Below are 21,864 nucleotides of genomic sequence, written 5' to 3'. Positions count from 1 at the left end.
GTGGCCAATCCACCTAACCCGCACATCTTTGGACTGTGGGAGGAAACCGGAGCACCCGGAGGAAACCCACGCACACACAGGGAGGACGTGCAGACTCCGCACAGACAGTGACCCAAGCCGGAATCGAACCTGCGAAGCAGCTCTGCTACCATGCTCCTGCACCTGTGCCATCTTAACTGGTGTCTAACTTGCTGAGCTTACGGACCCTAACGCTGCATCTAGGTGGATCCCCAGATGGCACAACAGTGGCCTGCTGTGATTCCCACCCTGTGACCTGGGTCCCCGTTGGTGATCGTCTTCTGGAGCAACTGGGTCTGGATGGGCCCGGCTGCTGCTAGGGTGTGCAAGGTGTCACGGTGCCGCCCTCTTCTGCCCGCTGCCCACTAGATTTCATAGAATAGATTTCATAGAATTTACAGTGCAGAAGGAGGCCATTCGGCCCATCGAGTCTGCGCCGGCTCTTGGAAAGAGCACCCTATCCGAGGTCCACACCTCCACCCCATCCCCATAACCCAGTAACCCCACCCAACACTAATGGCAATTTTGGACACTAAGGGCAATTTATCATGGCCAATCCACCTAACCTGCACATCTTTGGACTGTGGGAGGAAACCGGAGCACCCGGAGGAAACCCACGCACACACGGGGAGGATGTGCAGACTCCGCACAGACAGTGACCCAAGCCGGAATCGAACCTGGGACCCTGGAGCTGTGAAGCAATTGTGCTATGCACAAGGCTACCGGGGGGGGAGTCCGAGGTACTGCGGTGTTCTGGCACCTCCTCTGCAGGAGGCACTGGCACAGGCCCCATCACCTCCTCCTTCCTTGGGGTGACAAATGGCCCCCAGGCTACTCCATGGGATGGGGGGGTGAAGGATGCTATCCCCTGAGGCTCCCCTGCAACTTGGCACTGCCAGTCCTGGAGGCCCGCTCTGGTCTCGGCCAGGGTCCTCACGCTCGTGGCCAAGGAGCACAGGGAGTGGACCATCTCCGTCTGGGACTGCGCCACATCACGCTGCGACTGTGCTACCACCTTCCGGACCTGTGTCACATCAGCCAGGGACTGTGCCACCTCCCTCTGTGTCTGCGCCACGCCGGCCAGCACCTGAGGAATGCCACCGACGTTCCCAGCCATGGCCTGTGACTGGGCCATGCTGAGGTGCGCTGTTGCGATGTCCAGGTGGCTCTGGCACGTGGCTGCCAGTGAGAGGGCAGCCCTGCCCTGGGCCTCTGCCCCGCCTGCACAGAATGCCCCAGGCCTTGGACTTGCTGACCCATGGCCAAAACCCTTGCCCTTCACTGCCTCCACCGCAGACGCCATCCGTGTCGTATTTGCCTGGGAGGCACCACCTCCTGCTCCTGCAGCCGTTAAACTCTTCCACCTGTACCTGCAGGTACTGGATGCTCACCGACAGCCCCTCATGTAGTCCCTGGCTCTGTGACTGCATCTCCACAATTGATGGTACTGTCTGGGACTGAGGGTGGTATTAGGGGGTTTGTTGGTGGGGGAGAGGCGGGGGGGGGGGGGGGGGGGGGGAGGTTGTCACACGTGTCATGGGGAACCGTACCTCAGCAGGGTCTCATTTCCTGGCACGATGGCGATCTCCACCTCGGCGACCATCCTTTCCCACTGGCTGCGACCATGTCCGGTGCCCTCTGCTCTGGCATAGTTAGGGCCCGCAGGTCCGGCGCCCTCCTCCTGTGCTCTCCCTCTTCCGGCGGTTGTGCGCGGCCTTCTCCTGGGGGGCCGGGGGAAACAGAAAGCGCACATTAGTAGACAGTCAGACGCATGCAGCCCAGGGGGTGGGTAGCAGATGGCCATTGTGGCCAGGGCACTCGGCCATGCCAGCCAATATGGGTGCCGGCAGGTGGGGCAGGGTGGGGTTCGGCTGCACTCTGGGTTGGGGGGGGTAAGGTTATGGGTGTGTGGCACGGGGGTTAGTGCCAGGGGCACACTGCTGCCTACTCATCCTGGCCCTGAGGAGGCCGTGCAGTTTGTGTGGGGAGTGTAATGTGTGTGTGCGGCTGGGATGAGTGTGTGTGGGGAGTGTAATGTGTGTGTGCGGCTGGGATGAGTGTGTGTGGGGAGTGTAATGTGCGTGTGCGGCTGGGGTGAGTGTGTGTGGGGAGTGTAATGTGTGTGTGCGGCTGGGATGAGTGTGTGTGGGGAGTGTAATGTGTGTGTGCGGCTGGGATGAGTGTGTGTGGGGAGTGTAATGTGTGTGTGCGGCTGGGATGAGTGTGTGTGGGAGTGTAATGTGTGTGTGCGGCTGGGATGAGTGTGTGTGGGGAGTGTAATGTGTGTGTGCGGCTGGGATGAGTGTGTGTGGGGAGTGTAATGTGTGTGTGCAGCTGGGATGGTGTGTGTGGGGAATGTAATGTGTGTGTGCGGCTGGGATGAGTGTGTGTGGGGAGTGTAATGTGTGTGTGCAGCTGGGATGGTGTGTGTGGGGAATGTAATGTGTGTGTGTGGCTGGGATGAGTGTGTGTGGGGAGTGTAATGTGTCTGTGCGGCTGTAGCTTGTCAGCCTCCCGAGTGTCAATCACGGACCCGGCGAACCCAGCACCATTTCTCATTGGAATCGATTGTGTTCCGCGTGGCGCCGGTGCTGCTCCTTAACGGTCGCTGAATCGGTCCAGGTGCGGAGCCAGGTTTGCTGTCGTGAGAATCCACAAATTCGGCATCTCAGAAACGGAGAATCCCGTCCAGTGTGTTTTCAAGAAGCACTTGGGGCAAAGGGGATAAACGGATACGGGGAGAAGGCAAGATCAGAATTGGATGATCAGCCATGATCATAATGAATGGCGGAGCAGGTTCAAAGGGCCGAATGGCCTCCTCCGGCTCCTATTTTCCATGTTTGTATGATGCTTGGCCTTATTATGAATGCACTTCCCTTGGCCATTAATGTGGGGCTTGAATGCAGAACCTCTGACTCAAATGCAGGGATGGTACCAATGGGCGACAAGACCTCTTTCGATAGGAATTACCATGTGTACAAATGATTAAAGAAACACAGGGAAGCAAATAAGTAGGTGATGGAATTTTGAGGGATTTACAAAAGCTTCTTGATTTAAGACATTACACAAATCTGGTTGATTTTCTTAAATCCTTCCCAATGTCCCACTATTCATTGGATCACACTGTGAACTGCAATATTACTGTGCATATGCTCCATCTCGCTATATGTTCACATCATTTACCCATTTGCCTTGTAACAATAAATTGAGATGTAATGAATACCAGATTTTGACTAAAGTATTATTAAGGGTCACATCTCACTAAAATAAACCAAACCCGATTAAATAACTTCAAACTCAACCTAGAATTTTCGTTCTAATTGAAAACAGTTTGACGATTGCAGCCAGATCCTTAATGTCTCACTGCATTTGCAAGTTGAGGATTTTCTCAAAGAAATTGGTGGTCCTGTTTTTTACAACAGGAACAGACTGGAGGGACAGGAGATTCTGCAGGGACCGTTCTTTGCAGAATCCACGCAGACGGCAGTTACTGGGTCCATTCCGTCCAAAGGGAGATATGCTCAGCAGACGCTACAAGAATGTCCTCAAGCGCCTTGCAACCGAGGAAGTACTGTTACAATACAGGAACCACAGCAACCAATTTGTGCACAGTAAGCTCTGGCAGTAATGAGATAACCATGTCTTAGTGATGTTGGTTAAGGGATAAATATTGACCAGAATGTGGAGGAGAAATGCCTCTGCTCTGATTCAGTGTAATGCATTGGATCAGGTTATGTCCACCTGATAGGCAGAAGAGGCCTCGATTAATCCTCATCTGAAAGGTGACACCACTGATGGTGTATCACTCAGGGATGCTGTCGATATTTCAACCGAGATTGTGTGCTTAAACCCCTGGAATGGGAGCTTGAACCCATGAGATTATGATGCTGAGGGTTTGAGAGCTTAAACTTGACCCTTCCAATAAACACTTTATGCCATTATCAGCATCTTCCTTAGACTTTAACAGTGCCATTAACACTCCCTTTGACTTGTGCCCATGACATCTCTGTCAAATCACTGACCTATTTTGCTCCACTTGCTCTGAAGGAGAGTCACATGGACTCGAAACATTAACTCTGCTTCACTCTGGGCAGCACGGTAGCACAGTGGTTAGCACAATTGCTTCACAGCTCCAGGGTCCCAGGTTCGATTCCAGCTTGGGTCACTGTCTGTGCGGAGTCTGCACATCCTCCCCGTGTGTGCGTGGGATTCCTCCGGGTGCTCTGGTTTCCTCCCACAGTCCAAAGATGCGCAGTTTAGGTGGATTGGCCATGATAAATTGCCCTTAGTGTCCAAAATTGCTCTTACTGTCGGGTGGGGTTACTGGGTTATGGGGATGGGGTGGAGGTGTGGGCTTGGGTAGGGTGCTCTTTCCAAGAGCCGGTGCAGACTCGATGGGCCGAATGGCCTCCTTCTGCACTGTATATTCTATGATTCTCTCCACAGATGCTGCCTGACCTGATGAGTTTTTCCAGCACTTTCTGTTTTTATTCCCAATGAACATCCTTGTTGAACATGGGGCTGGATTCTTCCACCCCGCCCGCCGCAAGAACGCCACGGGCGAGACGCCGACAATGGAGAACTCCACTGACCTCGGGCGGGATTCTCCGGTCGCCGGGCGGACCCGGCCGGACCATCCAGCCCATGCACCGGCTCGTACCCGGCCTGACAGAATCTTGAGTAGTTGTCGCTGTAAAGACACCTTCCTCATCCCCCCCCACAGTATTGTGAACACACCTTAGCCTGGAAGGGCCACATCTACGTCTGAAAGAAACGATGTTACAACGGGAGATGACAGCTGGGAAGTGAGAAGGGGAACTGTTCCATTTTGACTGTTCTGTCGCTCCATTCTCACTCAACTGACTCATCAAATAGGTGACTTTGTTGCATCTATCAAAATAATTCATTCTTTGTAAAAGAAAACTCAATTAAATCTTCCCTTAGCCTTCTCTATTCTCAAGAAAAATGCTCGCAGGATCTTGAGTTTTAAAGAGAGGAAGACTGAGAGAAAAGGTGCTACAAAATGTTTATAGATGACATGATGAATATTGTCATTCAATGGTTGCTAAACAGTGACAAAATCCTTCACTGGCTCTGTAACATTCTGGACACTCTATGCCTGTGAACATAAGAACTTAAGAACTAGGAGCAGGAGTAGGCCATCTGGCCCCTCGAGCCTGCTCCGCCATTCAATGAGATCATGGCTGATCTTTTGTGGACTCAGCTCCACTTTCTGGCCAGAACACCATGACCCTTAATCCCTTTATTCTTCAATAACTATCTATCTTTATCTTTAAAACATTTAATGAAGGAGCCTCGACTGCTTCACTGGGCAAGGAATTCCATAGATTCACAACCCTTTGGGTGAAAAAGTTCCCCCTAAACTCAGTCCTAAATCTACTTCCCCTTATTTTGAGGCTATGCCCCCTAGTTCTGCTTTCACCTGCCAGTGGAAACAACCTGCCCGCATCTATCCTATCTATTCCCTTCATAATTTTATATGTTTCTATAAGATCCCCCCTCATCCTTCTAAATTCCAACGAGTACAGTCCCAGTCTACTCAACCTCTCCTCGTAATCCAACCCCTTCAGTTCTGGGATTAACCTAGTGAATCTCCTCTCCACACCCTCCAGTGCCAGTACGTCCTTTCTCAGGTAAGGAGACCAAAACTGAACGCAATACTCCAGGTGTGGCCTCACTAACACCTTATACAATTGCAGCATAACCGCCCTAGTCTTAAACTCCATCCCTCTAGCAATGAAGGACAAAATTCCATTTGCCTTCTTTAAAAAAAAAAAAAATTTTTTTATTAAAGGTTTTCATAAAATATCAATAACAAAATGAAAAAAAAGAACCCAACAGGGTTAAATACAAAACACAATCTAGAAAAGCAACCCCCCAAACCCCTCCCCCCCTGTACATAAATAATAAATTTACATTAACACCCCGACTTAACACAACTGGTATATACATCCCCTCAGGCCCTCCAGTGGAAATAACAAAAACAAAAATAAAGTAACCCCCCACCCCACCCCCCGAGCTGCTGCTGCCATTGACCAATGTCTATCGTTCTGCAAGGAAGTCGAAGAACGGTTGCCACCGCCTAAAGAACCCTTGTACCCACCCTCTCAAGGCAAATTTCACCCTCTCCAACTTAATAAACCCCGCCATATCACTGATCCAGGATTCCACGCTTGGGGGCCTTGCATCTTTCCACTGAAGGAAAATTCTTCGCCGGGCTACCAGGGACGCAAAGGCCAGAATTCCGGCCTCTTTCGCCTCCTGCACTCCCGGCTCCTCTGCCACCCCAAATATTGCGAGCCCCCAGCACGGTCTGACCCTGGATCCTACCACCCTCGACACTGTCCTCGCTACGCCCTTCCAAAATTCCTCCAGCGCCTGGCATGCCCAGAACATATGGGTGTGATTTGCTGGGCTCCCTGAGCACCTAACACACCTGTCCTCACCCCCAAAGAACCGGCTCATCCTTGTCCCGGTCATGTGTGCCCTGTGCAGCACCTTAAACTGTATGAGGCTGAGCCTCGCGCACAATGAGGAAGAGTTCACCCTCCCCAGGTCATCTGCCCACGTCCCTTCCTCAATTTTCTCTCCCAACTCCTCCTCCCACTTACCTTTTACCTCCACCACCGAGGCCTCCTCCTTCTCCTGCATCACCTGGTAGGTTTCCGATATCTTCCCCACTCCCACCCATCCCCCCGAGAGCACCCTGTCCTGTACTGTGTGTGGCAGCAGCCGCGGGAATTCCATCACCTGCCGTCTGGCAAACGCCCTTACCTGTAAGTACCTGAAGGTGTTCCCCGGGGGAGCCCGCACTTCTCCTCCAACTCACCCAGGCTCGCGAACTTCCCGTCCACAAACAGGTCCCCCAACTTTCTTATTCCTGCCCTGTGCCACCCCGCAAACCCTCCACCTGTTCTTCCTGGAGCGAACCAGCGGTTCCCCCGTAATGGGGTCCACACCGAGGCCCCAACTTCCCCCCTATGCCACCTCCACTGCCCCCAAATTTTGAGGGCAGCCACCACCACCGGGCTCGTGCTATACCTCCTTGGAGGGAGCGGCAGCGGCGCCGTTGCCAGCGCCCCCAGACTCGTACCCACACAAGACGCGGTCTCCAGCCTCTTCCATGCAGCCCCCTCCATCACCCACTTGCGCATCATCGTCACATTGGCGGCCCAGTAGTACCCGCAGAGGTTGGGCAGCGCCAGTCCCCCCCCTATCTTTACTCCGCTCCAGGAACACCCTTCTCACCCTCGGAGTCCCTCGTGCCCACACAAACCCCATTATACTCCTGTTAACCCGCCTGAAAAAAGCCTTCGGGATAAACACGGGGAGGCACTGGAACAGGAACAAAAACCTTGGGAGCACCGTCATTTTGATTGACTGCACCCTACCCGCCAAGGACAGCGGCAACACGTCCCACCTCTTGAACTCCTCCCTCCATTTGCTCCACCAGCCTTGTAAAATTAAGCCTATGCAGGGCCCCCCAGCTCCTGGCCAGGACCCCCAAATACCTGAAGCTCCTCTCCGCCCTTTTTAGTGGGAGCTCGCCAATCCCCACCTCCTGGTCCCCTGGATGAACTATGAATAGCTCACTCTTCCCTATGTTGAGTTTGTACCCCGAAAAGTCCCCGAATTCCCTAAGAATCCTCATTACCTCTGGCATTCCTCCCACCGGGTCCGCCACATACAGCAGCAGGTCGTCCGCATAAAGTGACACCCTATGCTCCTCCCCACCCCGCACCAACACCCTCCAGTTCCTTGACTCCCTCAGTGCCATAGCCAGGGGTTCAATCGCCAGTGCGAAGAGCAGGGGGGACAGGGGACACCGCTGTCTCGTCCCTCGGTGCAACAGAAAGTACTCGGACCTCCTCCTGTTTGTGGCCACACTCGCCATGGGGACCTCATACAACAGCCAAACCCACCTGACAAACCCCTCCCCAAACCCGAATCTCTTCAGCACCTCCCACAGGTACCCCCACTCTACTATATCGAAGGCTTTCTCAGCGTCCATCGCCACCACTATCGCCGCCTCCCCCTCCCTCGCCGGCATCATGATAATGTTCAAAAGCCTCCGCACATTCACGCTCAACTGCCTCCCCTTCACAAACCCCGTCTGGTCTTCATGGATGATCTGCGGCACACAATCCTCAATCCTCGTGGCTAAGACCTTCGCCAGCACCTTGGCATCTACATTTAGCAACAAAATCGGCCTGTAAGACCCACACTGCAGGGGATCCTTGTCCCGCTTCAGGATCAAGGAGATCAGTGTCCGGGACATCGTCGGGGGTAAACCCCCCCCCTCCCTTGCCTCATTGAAGGTCCTAACTAACAGCGGGCCCAACAGGTCCATACATTTTTTATAGAATTCGACCGGGAAACCGTCCGGCCCCGGTGCCTTCCCCGCCTGCATGCTTCCTATCCCTTTGATCAGCTCCTCCAGCCCAATCGGGGCCCCCAATCCCGCCACCAGTCCGTCTTCCACCTTTGGAAACTTCAATTGGTCCAAGAAGCGGCCCATCCCTCCCTCCTCCCGTGGGGGCTCGGATCGGTACAATTCCTCGTAAAAGTCCCTGAAGACCCCATTGATGCCAACCCCACTCCGCACCACGCTCCCTCCCCTGTCCTTAACTCCCCCGATCTCCCTAGCTGCGTCCCGCTTCCGAAGCTGATGCGCCAGCATCCGGCTTGCCTTTTCCCCATACTCGTAGACCGCCCCCTGGGCCTTCCTCCACTGCACCTCCGCCTTCCTGGTGGTCACCAGGTCGAATTCGGCCTGGAGCCTGCGCCTTTTCCTCAACAATCCTTCCTCAGGTTCTTCTGCATACCTCCTGTCTACCCTCACCATCTCCCCCACCAGCCTCTCTCTCTCCCCCCGCTCCCTCCGCTCCTTGTGGGCCCGAATGGAAATCATCTCTCCCCTCACCACCGCCTTCAGTGCCTCCCATACCATCCCCACTCGGACCTCCCCGTTGTCGTTGGACTCCAAGTACCTCTCTATACTTCCTCGGACCCACTCGCTCATCTCCTCGTCCGCCAACAGCACCACCTCCAAGTGCCACAGCGGGCGCTGGTCCCTCTCCTCACCCATCTCCAAGTCCACCCAATGCGGGGCGTGGTCCGAAATGGCTATTGCCGAATACTCAGTATCCTCTACTCTCGCTATCAGCGCCCTACTCAAAACAAAAAAGTCGATTCGGGAATAAGCCTTATGGACATGTGAGAAGAATTAAAATTCCCTAGCCCCCGGCCTTGCAAATCTCCAAGGGTCCACCTCTCCCATCTGGTCCATAAACCCCCTCAGCACTCTAGCCGCCGCCGGCTTCCTACCCATCCTAGACCTGGAGAGATCCAGTGCCGGATCCAACACCGTGTTAAAGTCTCCCCCCATTATCAGGCCCCCCACTTCCAAGTCTGGGATCCGACCCAACATACGCCGCATAAAACCCGCATCGTCCCAGTTCGGGGCATACACATTGACCAGTACCACCCTCTCTCCCTGCAACTTACCACTTACCATTATGTACCTACCGCCATTATCTGCCACAATGCTCGACGCCTCGAATGACACCTTCTTTCCCACCAAGATCGCCACCCCTCGATTTTTGGCATCTAGCCCCGAGTGAAACACCTGACCTACCCACCCTTTCCTCAGTCTTACCTGGTCTGCCACCTTCAGGTGTGTCTCCTGGAGCATAACCACATCCGCCTTGAGCCCCTTCAGGTGCGCGAACACGCGGGCCCGCTTAACCGGCCCATTCAGTCCCCTTATATTCCAGGCTACCCGCCCCCCTCCCCCGCCGACTAGCCATAACCCCTCCTCGGCCAGCCACGCGCCCGCACCCAACACCCGGCCCGTTCCCCACAGCGGCATACCCCCGTCTCGACCCACCCCACTCGCTCCAGCTCCTCCTTGACCATAGCAGCAGCAACTCGATTCCCCCCCACCCAACCCCGCCCGCCCCCCCCCCCCCCCCCCCCCCCCCGGGCTAGGACCCATCCTAGCTGATTTACTCCCCCCATTGCACTTCCACAAGTCAGCTGACTCCTGCTGACCCCGGCCGCTCCCGCCTCTCCTTCGACTCCTCCCATTGTGTGGCACACCCTCCTCTCCCATTCTCCCTCCTCCCCCTTCCGTTCTAAGCGCGGGAAGCAACCCTCGCTTCCCCGCCCCGGCCCCGGCCCCGCCCCCTCCAGTCTTCAGCGCGGGAAAAAGCCCGCGCTTTCCACCTACCCGGCCCCGCCACCTCTGACGCAGCTCCTTTTACAGGCCCAGTCCCCTCACCCCTGACTCGGGCCTCCCTCTCCTCCACGGGGCCCCATCTCACCGCCGGCCACCACCCCTGTTCCGTTTAGCTACCCCCCTCCAAGAGTCCCCCCCGACCAACCCAACCAAAACAGTGCCCAACCCGCCCCAGCCACCCTCACCAACCTGAAAGAGAAAAACACAGTGAAAAAGAAACCCGGAGCAATACAAAGGCCTTCCCCTTGAGAAAAAAAATAAAAATTAAACATAACTTATCAACCGCAGTCCCCAAACGCCCATCCTGACCCTTAATCTGTGTCCAACTTCTCGGCCTGAACAAAGGCCCTCCGGAGACTCAAAATAATGGTGCCGGTCTTTGTAGGTAACCCACAGTCGCGCTGGTTGCAACATGCCAAACTTCACCCCCTTCCTGTGCTGCGCCGCCTTCGCTCGATTGTACCCGGCCCTCCTCTTCGCCACCTGCGCACTACAGTCCTGGTATATTCGAACCTCTGCGTTCTCCCACCTGCTGCTCCTCTCCTTCTTGGCCCACCTGAGCACACACTCCCGATCGACGAACCGATGGAACCTCACCAGCACCGCCCGCGGAGGCTCGTTAGCCTTGGGCCTCCTCGCCAGCACTCTGTGGGCCCCTTCCAGCTCCAGGGGCCCCTGGAAGGACCCTGCTCCCATCAGCGAGTTCAACATGGTGATCACATAGGCCCCCACGTCCGGCCCCTCCAGCCCCTCCGGGAGGCCCAGAATCTGCAGATTCTTCCGCCTCGACCGATTCTCCATCTCCTCGAACCGCTCCTGCCATTTCTTGTGGAGCGCCTCGTGCGCCTCCACCTTTACTGCCAGGCCTAAGATCTCGTCCTGATTGTCAGAGACCTTTTGTCGAGCCTCGCGGATCGCCACCCCCTGGGCAGTCTGTGTCTCCAGCAGCTTATCAATAGAAGACTTCATCGGCTCTAGCAGGTCCGCTTTAATCTCTCTGAGGCAGCGCTGGATACCCTCCTGCTGCTCCTCCGCCCACTGCATCAACGCTGCCTGGTCTCCGCCCGCCGCCATTTTGTCCTTCTTCCCTCATACCTTCTTCGGGTCCATCACCACCATTTTTGTCGCCCCACTCCTGGTTGAAACCATATACTGACGGGGAGCTGTTGTAGACTCCTTCCCACACCGGGAAACATCGAACAAGTGCCGTTGGGGGCCCTGAAAAGAGCCCAAAAGCCCGTTCCAAGCGGGAGCTGCCGAATGTGCGGCTTAGCTCCGCGTAGCCGCAAACGGAAGTCCCATTTACCTTCTTAATCACCTGTTGCACCTGCAAACCAACTTTTTGCAACTCATGCACTAGCACACCCAGGTCTCTCTGCACAGCAGCATGTTTTAATATTTTATCATTTAAATAATAATCCCTTTTGCTGTTATTCCTACCAAAATGGATAACCTCACATTTGTCAACATTGTATTCCACCTGCCAGACCCTAGCCCATTCACTTAGCCTATCCAAATCCCTCTGCAGACTTCCAGTATCCTCTGCACTTTTTGTTTTATCACTTATTTTAGTGTCGTCTGCAAACTTGGACACATTGCCCTTGGTCCCCAACTCCAAATCATCTATGTAAATTGTGAACAGTTGTGGGCCCAACACTGATCCCTGAGGGACACGACTAGCTACTGATTGCCAACCAGAGAAACACCCATTAATCCCCACTCTTTGCTTTCTATTAATTAACCAATCCTCTATCCATGCTACTACTTTCCCCTTAATGCCATGCATCTTTATCTTATGCAGCAACCTTTTGTGTGGCACCTTGTCAAAGGCTTTCTGGAAATCCAGATATACCACATCCATTGGCTCCCCGTTATCTACCGCGCTGTTAATGTCCTCAAAATATTCCACTAAATTAGTTAGGCATGACCTGCCCTTTATGAACCCATGCTGCGTCTGCCCAATGGGACAATTTCCATCCAGATGCCTCACTATTTCTTCCTTAATGATCGATTCCAGCATCATCCCTACTACCAAAGTTAAGCTCACTGGCCTATAATTACCCGATTTCTGCCAACCTCCTTTTTTAAACAGTGGTGTCACGTTTGCTAATTTCCAATCCGCCGGGACCACCCCAGAGTCTGGTGAATTTTGGTAAATTATCACTAGTGCATTTGCAATTTCCCTAGCCATCTCTTTTAGCACTCTGGGATGCATTCCATCAGGTCCAGGAGACTTGGCTACCTTTAGCCCCATTAGCTTGCCCATCATTAGCTTTTCACAGTAACTTCATTTGAAGCCTACTTGTGACAATGAGCAATTTTCATTTTCATTCACTACCTCCTTAGTGATAACAATCCTCTCAAAGTCCTCATCTGTCATAGCCTCATTTCCATCAGTCACTGGCATGTTATTTGTGTCTTCCACTATGAAGACCGACCCAAAAAACCTGTTCAGTTCCTCATCTCCCATTATTAAATCTCCCTTCTCATCCTCTAAAGGACCAATATTTACCTCAGCCACTCTTTTTTGTTTTATATATTTGTAGAAACTTTTACTGTCTGTTTTTATATTCTGAGCAAGTTTACTCTCATAATCTATCTTACTCTTCTTTATAGCTTTTTTAGTAGCTTTCTGTTGCCCCCTAAAGATTTCCCAGTCCTCTAGTCTCCCACTAATCTTTGCTACTTTGTATGCTTTTTCCTTCAATTTGATACTCTCCCTTATTTCCTTAGATATCCACCGTTGATTTTCCCTCTTTCTACCGTCCTTCCTTTTTGTTGGTATAAACCTTTGCTGAGCACTGTGAAAAATCGCTTGGAAGGTTCTCCACTGTTCCTCAACTGTTTCACCATAAAGTCTTTGCTCCCAGTCTACCTTAGCTAGTTCTTCTCTCATCCCATTGTAATCTCCTTTGTTTAAGCACAAAACACTAGTGTTTGATTTTACCTCCTCACCCTCCATCTGGATTTTAAATTCCACCATATTGTCATCGCTCCTTCCGAGAGGATCCCTAACTATGAGATCATTAATCAATCCTGTCTCATTACACAGGACCAGATCTAGGACCGCGTGTTCCCTCGTAGGTTCCATTACATACTGTTCTAGGAAACTATCGCGGATACATTCTATAAACTCCTCCTCAAGGCTGCCTTGACCCACCTGGTTAAACCAATCGACATGTAGATTAAAATCCCCCATGATAACTGCTGTACCATTTCTACATGCATCAGTTATTTCTTTGTTTATTGCCTACCCCACCATAATGTTACTATTTGGTGGCCTATAGACTACTCCTATCAGTGACTTTTTCGCCTTACTATTCCTGGTTTCCACCCAAATGGATTCAACCTTATCCTCCATAGCACCGATGTCATCCCTTACTGTTGCCCGGATGTCATCCTTAATTAACAGAGCTACACCACCTCCCTTACCATCCACTCTGTCCTTCCGAATAGTTTGATACCCTCGGATATTTAACTCCCAGTCGTGACCATCCTTTAACCATGTTTCAGTAATGGCCACTAAATCATCGTCATTCACGATGATTTGCGCCATCAACTCATTTACCTTATTCCGAATACTACGAGCATTCAGGTAAAGTACACTTATGTTGGGTTTTTTACCTCTGTTCTGAATCTTAACACCTCGATCAGTAACCTCTCCTAAGTTATATTTCCTTTTAACTTTTCTCCTAATTTTCCTTGTCGTTGAACCCATATCTTCATGTAACAACCTGCCGCGTCGCTTACCATTAATGTTTTACTTCCCGTTTTATTCCTTTTAGCATTCCTGGTCCTATTCACTGAGTTCCCCTCGGTCACTGTACCTTGTACTGTCGCCCTTTTTAATTTTTGACTATGGCTTCTCTGCCTTACACTTTCCCCCTTACTGCCTTTTGTTTCTGTCTGTTTTACTACCTTCCAACCTCCTGCATCGGTTCCCATCCCCCTGCCACATTAGTTTAAACTCTCCCCAACAGCTCTAGCAAACACCCCAACAGCTCTAGCAAACACAATAGGACATTGGTTCCAGTCCTGCCCAGGTGCAGACCGTCCGCTTTGTACTGGTCCCACCTCCCCCAGAACCGGTTCCAATGCCCCAGGAATTTGAATCCCTCCCTCTTGCACCATCTCTCGAGCCACACATTCATCCTATCTATCCTGACATTCCTACTCTGACTAGCTTGTGGCACTGGTAGCAATCCTGAGATTGCTACCTTTGAGGTCCTACTTTTTAGTTTAACTCCTAACTCCCTGAATTCAGCTTGTAGGACCTTGCCCCGTTTTTTACCTATATCGTTGGTGCCTATGTGCACCACGACAGCTGGCTGTTCACCCTCCCCCCCCAGAATGTCCTGCAGCCGCTCCGAGACATCCTTGAACAGAGCTATAGAAATGTGCATTCCTTTTCTTTACTGAGCTTTTTTCCATTGCTGTTTAAAAGTGGTAAGATTGGCGTGGGTGGTAATTTCTCTCACTCTGTCACTATGGGTGGTATGTACAAAGCAGCTTTATTGATGCACACGATGTCTTTTCTTAAAGGAACATTTTCTTCAAGGAAGGAAAGTGCTGGCAAATCTTTTTCTCATGGGAAAGAGAAAAGAAAATTTCTCACATGAAGGCGTGATGTAATATTTGCATTTTGGTGGAATTCATAACAGTTATGTACAACGTTCATGTGGCGTGTTTAATCTGCGAGAATGTCTGTGTACTTTCCAGAGGGCTGTAAAGGGGGAGGGAGAGTTGTCTGAATGTTTGGTAAGTGAGATGGGTTTAAGAATATTGTTAAAGGTGGGAGAGGACCTGAGAGGTGGAAGGATTCAGACCTTCTTGAATAATAAACTTTATTGTCACAAGTAGGCTTACATTAACACTGCAATGAAGTTACTGTGAAAAGCCCCTAGTCACCACATTCCGGCACCTGTTCGGGTACGCAGAGGGGGAATTCAGAATGTCCAATTCACCTAACAGCGCTTCTTTCAGGACTTGTGGGAGGAAACCGGAGCACCCGGAGGAAACCCACGCAGACACGGGGAGAACGTGCAGACTCCGCACAGACTGTGACCCAAGCCGGGAATCGAACCTGGGACCCTGGAGCTGTGAAGCAGCAGTGCTAACCACTGTGCCGAAGAAGCGTGAAACCCCAACACGCAGTTCAAAACTTTCCGGCGCAAACAACTGCCAACACCAGACGCACAGAGTTTCTGTTTGCCCAATAAACCTTGGCCTCTGTTTGGCAGGCTCCTTTTTACTAGAAAAGACTGAGGGGTGACTTGGTGGAGGTCATTAAGATTGTGATCGGGCTTGATACAACTATATTGGGTCGGATCTCAAATAACGACGAGTCAGAATACAGGAGGGAGATAGAGAACCTAGTGGAGTGGCGTAGCGACAACAATCTCTCCCTCAATGCCAGCAAAACTAAAGAGCTGGTCATTGGCTTCAGGAAGCAAAGTACTGTACACACCCCTGTCAGCATCAACGGGACCGAGGTGGAGATGGTTAGCAGTTCAAATTCCTAGGGGTGCACATCTCCAAAAATCTGTCCTGGTCCACCCACGTCAACGCTACCACCAAGAAAGCACAACAGCGCCTATACTTCCTCAGGAAACTAAGGAAGTTCGGCATGTCCACATTAACCCTTACCAACGTTTACAGATGCATCACAGAAAGCATCCTATCAGGCTGCATCACAGCCTGGTATGGCAACTGCTCGGCCCAGGGCCGCAAGAAACTTCAGAGACGTGAACACAGGCCAGTCCATCACACAAACCTGCCTCCCATCCATTGACTCCATCTACACCTCCCGCTGCCTGGGGAAAGCGGGCAGCATTATCAAAGACCCCTCCCACCCGGCTTACTCACTCTTCCACTGGGCAGGAGATACAGAACTCTGAGAACACGCATGAACAGACACAAAAACAGCTTCTTCCCCACTGTCACCAGGCTCCTAAATGACCCTCTTATGGACTGACCTCATTAACACTACACCCTGTATGCTTCACCCAATGCTGGTGTCTAAGTATTTACATTGTGTACCTTGTGTTGCCCTATTATGTATTTTCTTTTTGTTTCATGTACTAAATGATGAGTTTGAGCTGCTCGCAGAAAAATACTTTTCACTGTACCTCGGTGCGGTCAGGGAACCAGAGAGAAAGAGACAGAGAGAGAGAGGCAGAGAGAGAGAGATACAGAGAGCGACAGGCAGAGAGAGAGAGATACAGAGAGAGAGAGAGAGAGATACAGAGAGAGAGAGACAGAGACAGAGAGAGAGATACAGACAGAGAGAGAGAGAGAGAGAGAGACAGAGACAGAGAGATACAGAGAGACAGAGAGAGACAGAGAGAGAGCCAGAGAGAGAAAGAGGCAGAGAGAGAGAGACAGAGAGAGAGAGAAAGAGAGACAGGCAGAGAGAGAGAGATACAGAGAGAGACAGACAGAGAGATACAGAGAGAGAAAGAGACAGAGAGAGACAGAGAGAGAGAGCGAGAGAGACAGAGAAGGCTGCACCATGCCTGGAGTCACTGTTTCAATACAGAGAGAGAGAGAGAGACAGGCAGAGAGAGAGAGATACAGAGAGAGACAGACAGAGAGATACAGAGAGAGAAAGAGACAGAGAGAGACAGAGAGAGAGAGCGAGAGAGACAGAGAAGGCTGCACCATGCCTGGAGTCACTGTTTCAATACAGAGAGAGAGAGAGACAGGGAAGGCTGCAACATGCCTGGAGTCACTGTTTCAATACAGAGAGAGAGAGAGAGAGACAGAGACTGAGAGAGAGACAGAGACTGATAGAGATACAGAGAGAGAGACAGAGAGAGAGAGAGACCGAGAGAGAGAGAGAGAGAGGGCTGCAACATGCCTGGAGTCACTATTTCAATACAGAGAGAGAGAGAGAGAGAGACAGAGAAGGCTGCAACATGCCTGGAGTCACTGTTTCAATACAGAGAGAGAGAGAGACAGTTTGTTACAGAGAAGGCTGCAAATACTGAACTATCACCCATGGGAAGGCTGAAATAAGCTTACCCTACAACCACCGCCACCGCAGGCGGAGTCTCTAAAATCATTCGGGAGCAAATAGTTCCCCGATACGGGTTGGTAGAAAATATAGACTCGGACAGGGGAAGTCACTTTACCTCTAAGGTCTTATCAACCGCAGGGTCAGTTCCCCGTCCGGCAAGTTCCCAATATAGCATACAATCCTGCCAACCGCAGGGGTCCAACAACCAGGCATTTCAAAATAATTATTATAATTAATAAATTAATCAAATTTGATACTACTGATTCAGTAACATTTCAATAATAGTATTTCAGCTCAAATTCATCGACTGGGAGTAAAAGTTGGATTGCCGCCAAATTCCCGTTATCAAATGTCCTTGAACGATCTGTTCTTTTTAATCAAAGTTGTTTTGGTTTTTTTAAGACCAGCTTGCACATCATTTTAACTTTTAATTTCCAGGCTAATTCTAAACATTTATTTTAAAATATCAAACACAATAACTTATTAAACATATAGGTTTTCTGTAGATGAATTTGTCGATTCTATTAAAGAAGGCACTACTAGAGGTTTGGAGGTAAATTGGGACTTCCACACTCCTTGGCATCCCCCCCCCCCCCCCCCCCCCCCTCATCGGGGACGGGTGGAAAGGATGAATCAAACCCTTAAAAATCATTTGTCAAAAATGATACAAGAAACTAGGCTCCCCTGGACAAAATGCTTACCGATAGCCCTTCTAAGAATCCAAACGGCTCCAAGAAAAGATTTGGGGTTGTCCCCATACGAAATGTTGTTCGGATTGCCATACCTTGGAACATGGCACCCGACGGATCGATTACCCGTGCGCTACAAGGGTTAACGACTTGCTTGCACCTGCTATCTTCCCCCTTGCTTAGCAATTTCTGTTATTGTACATCCCGTTCTTCCCCGAAGGTCAGCCTTGTGCATAGTTACAACAACTCGCTCACTATAGCTTACTCAGAACTTGACATGTTAATTTTCCCATCAGGCCTCATTGTTGACATCTTAATTGTGAACCAGAGTTTATAGATGTAAAAACAACACAAAATGTTCATTTCTCACAAATCCCCCTTTTTTTCTTTTTACTCTTGTTGCTTTTTACACTTTGTAGCCTCTTCTAACCTACCCCAAAATTGTCCAACATCCTCTCAACTTCCCTTTTTATGGTGCCATCCTCTCCTTCAGTCTTCCCTCTTTCTAGTAGGCAAATTGTATCCTGGCCTTCTTTACCCAGGGGTAATGGCATCTGCTTGGTCAAGGCTGTTTCGATGAGCCTCTGCACCAAGCCTCTTACGCACGTGATGGTGCAACAGCCTATTGCCACCAATGCTCCTATCACCACGATGATGGAGGTGAGGATGGATACAATTAACCCTTTCCATTTCCCAAACATTGATTCAAGCCACCCAGTCATGGATGTGTCTGCCCCCGAGTTGTCATATATCCGCACGTGGTATTTTTAGTGATGAGTAATTGCCCTGGGTGGTCACGTTCTTAGTCTCAAGACAATTCTTGAGTACTCCCATGTCTTTACTTAGTCCCGTATCAGAACAACTTATACACGATATATGATGCGTCACGGTAACCAAGAAGGAGGGAGGGTTTGCTGATAGTTTCTCATTAACAGTAGGAAACATCAGAGATAGGGCAGTGCAGGTCTTGTTGCCCCAGGCTGTTGCATCTTGGTACAAGGCCATCATGCATTCCATGTTCCCTCTATTTTCTGTCCACCCCATTGGAAAGGGCTCCATATGGGCCTGTGGTCTACCTGATGCGCAAGCATAACAATTGTCTTTCTTCAGCGTCTGGGCCGAATACCTCACCCACTCAATCCACACATTCTGTTCCTCATAGCCGGTTTCTATCTCAAAGGCTTTCTCTAAATCTTTTACTTCAATAATTTGACTCCCTGTCCTTTCTCCGTCTTGTCGTTCCTAGTTCCGTTAGTGGGAGTTGCTCCCTGGTCTAATGAGATACGGAAGCAGCATTCAGTCTCGCTATTTCTCGTTTTTACCCCGAAAATCTCATGTCTAAGTGAACAAACCCTATTGCCTGTCTCGATCCAGGCCGTGTGTTTTACGGTGATGTGTACGGGGTTACAAGTTCCAGCCTTGCACGTTGAGGGGGAATTTCCATTAATCTGGTGAATGGATATGACCGGTGGTGCCCCTCTGGGCAATTGGCAGAACCTTTTCAGCCAACCCTCCATCTCAGTAATCATCCCCCCTCGGTAATAATGAAGAGCATCTACCCTAAACTCCTTTCCATTCCCCGCTGACTCGCAGTCTATGAGGGTGCATAGATCAGTCCGTATTACCTGAGGGTACCGACTTTCTGAGATTGTCACTGTAACCATACGACCGATTCCGAACTCCCACATCATTAATATTATTATACATTGTATAGTCCATTTTAGCTGTAGTTTCGTCATATTATTGAACAGTTCAGGATTTAGTGTCTTTTCAACCTTATCTTTAATGGTTCCTCAGTGGCCTCCACATGCCATTGTTCCTGTTCAGGTGGTGATTTCACGGGACCCTTCGTTCTGCTGTAAAGAGTCCAACCTTTTTCCGCGGTTCGTATGGCAGTCTCTGTGGTTAACAAAACCAGGAACGGTCCGTCCCAAGTGGGTTGAAGCTTGGTTTCCTTCCACGATTTCACCAGTACCCAATCTCCTGGTTTAAATTTGTGGACTGCGAATTCAAGGGGAGGTGTCTGCTCTAGCAGTCCCCGTCTCCTGAGGAATGATAATGAGGAACAGTGCCAGTATATATTTCTTTACATAGATATCTTTACATTCTGCAATGGGCAATTCCCCCATTGTTCCAAGGTATGGCAATCCGAACAACATTTCGTATGGGGACAACCCCAAATCTTTTCTTGGAGCCGTTCGGATTCTTAGAAGGGCTATCGGTAAGCATTTTGTCCAGGGGAGCCTAGTTTCTAGTATTATTCTTGACAAATGATTTTTAAGGGTTTGATTCATCCTTTCCACCCGTCCCGATGAGGGGGGGTGCCAAGGAGTGTGGAAGTCCCAATTTATCTCCAAACTTCTAGTAGTGCCTTCTTTAATAGAATCGACAAATTCATCTACAGAAAATCTATATGTTTAATAAGTTATTGTGTTTGATATTTTAAAATAAATGTTTAGAATTAGCCTGGAAATTAAAAGTTAAAATGATGTGCAAGCTGGTCTTAAAAAAACCAAAACAACTTTGATTAAAAAGAACAGATCATTCAAGGACATTTGATAACGGGAATTTGGCGGCAATCCAACTTTTACTCCCAGTCGATGAATTTGAGCTGAAATACTATTATTGAAATGTTACTGAATCAGTAGTATCAAATTTGATTAATTTATTAATGATAATAATTATTTTGAAATGCCTGGTTGTTGGGCCCCTGCGGTTGGCAGGATTGTATGCTATATTGGGAACTTGCCAGACGGGGAACTGACCCTGCGGTTGATAAGACCTTAGAGGTAAAGTGACTTCCCCTGTCCGAGTCTATATTTTCTACCAACCCGTATCGGGGAACTATTTGCTCCCGAATGATTTTAGAGACTCCGCCTGCGGTGGCGGTGGTTGTAGGGTAAGCTTATTTCAGCCTTCCCATGGGTGGTAGTTCAGTATTTGCAGCCTTCTCTGTAACAAACTGTCTCTCTCTCTCTCTGTATTGAAACAGTGACTCCAGGCATGTTGCAGCCTTCTCTGTCTCTCTCTCTCTCTCTCTGTCTCTCTCTGTCTCTCTGTCTCTCTCTGTCTCCTTCTCTCTCTGTATCTCTGTCTGTCTCTCTCTGTATCTCTCTCTCTCTGCCTGTCTCTCTCTCTCTGTCTCTTTCTCTCTCTGTATCGCTCTGTCTGTATCTCTCTCTCTGTCTCTGTCTCTCTCTCTGCCTCTCTCTCTGTCTCTCTCTGTCTCTTTCTCTCTCTGTCTCTCTGTATCTCTCTGTCTGTATCTCTCTCTCTGTCTCTCTCTCTCTGTATCTCTCTCTCTCTGCCTGTCTCTCTCTCTCTCTCTCTGTATCTCTCTCTCTCTGCCTCTCTCTCTCTGTCTCTCTCTGTCTCTTTCTCTCTCTCTCTCTGCCTGTCTCTCTCTCTCTCTCTCTGTATCTCTCTCTCTCTGCCTCTCTCTCTCTGTCTCTCTCTGTCTCTTTCTCTCTCTCTCTCTGCCTGTCTCTCTCTCTCGCTCTTTATCGCTTCCCCCTGGCGGGTGTTTATTCTCCCACAGTCCCATGCCTGCTCTTCTAATCATACCCCTTTCTTCCCCATGAATAGGATACTCATAATGGACATTAATTCGGTCCATGTGTATATATTAGGACCTAAGAACTGATCGAATTGTTCCGCCAGTCCTAAGGGGTCTTCCATTAACGTTTTCATTTATTTTTTGAATGCTCTGACTTCTCCTGAATTTAAAGGAGAATTTACAAATCCTACATCTCCATCTCCAATCGGGACTTCCCGAAGGGGGTTCAGTTTCGTTATTTCTGGTTCCTTTATCTGTCCTTTTGTGGATCTTAATATCATTTGACTCTCTCCTTCTTCTTCAGGGACTTTCTCTGATTTGC

General features: G+C 50.2%; 1 protein-coding gene across 1 annotated transcript in view; it reads right to left on the bottom strand.

The window, feature by feature from the left end:
• LOC140428127 (zinc finger protein PLAG1-like) overlaps positions 1-21,864 on the bottom strand; it is a 169,123-nt gene that overhangs the window by 140,697 nt on the left and 6,562 nt on the right. The window contains exon 2 of the mRNA XM_072514230.1: positions 1,569-1,739. The gene's annotated coding sequence lies outside the window, so the exon portion shown is untranslated. The remainder of the gene's footprint in view (positions 1-1,568; positions 1,740-21,864) is intronic.

Source organism: Scyliorhinus torazame, chromosome 1, assembly GCF_047496885.1.
Source record: "Scyliorhinus torazame isolate Kashiwa2021f chromosome 1, sScyTor2.1, whole genome shotgun sequence".
Taxonomy (NCBI): Eukaryota; Metazoa; Chordata; class Chondrichthyes; order Carcharhiniformes; family Scyliorhinidae; genus Scyliorhinus; species Scyliorhinus torazame.
This window is presented reverse-complemented; position numbering and strand designations above follow the sequence as displayed.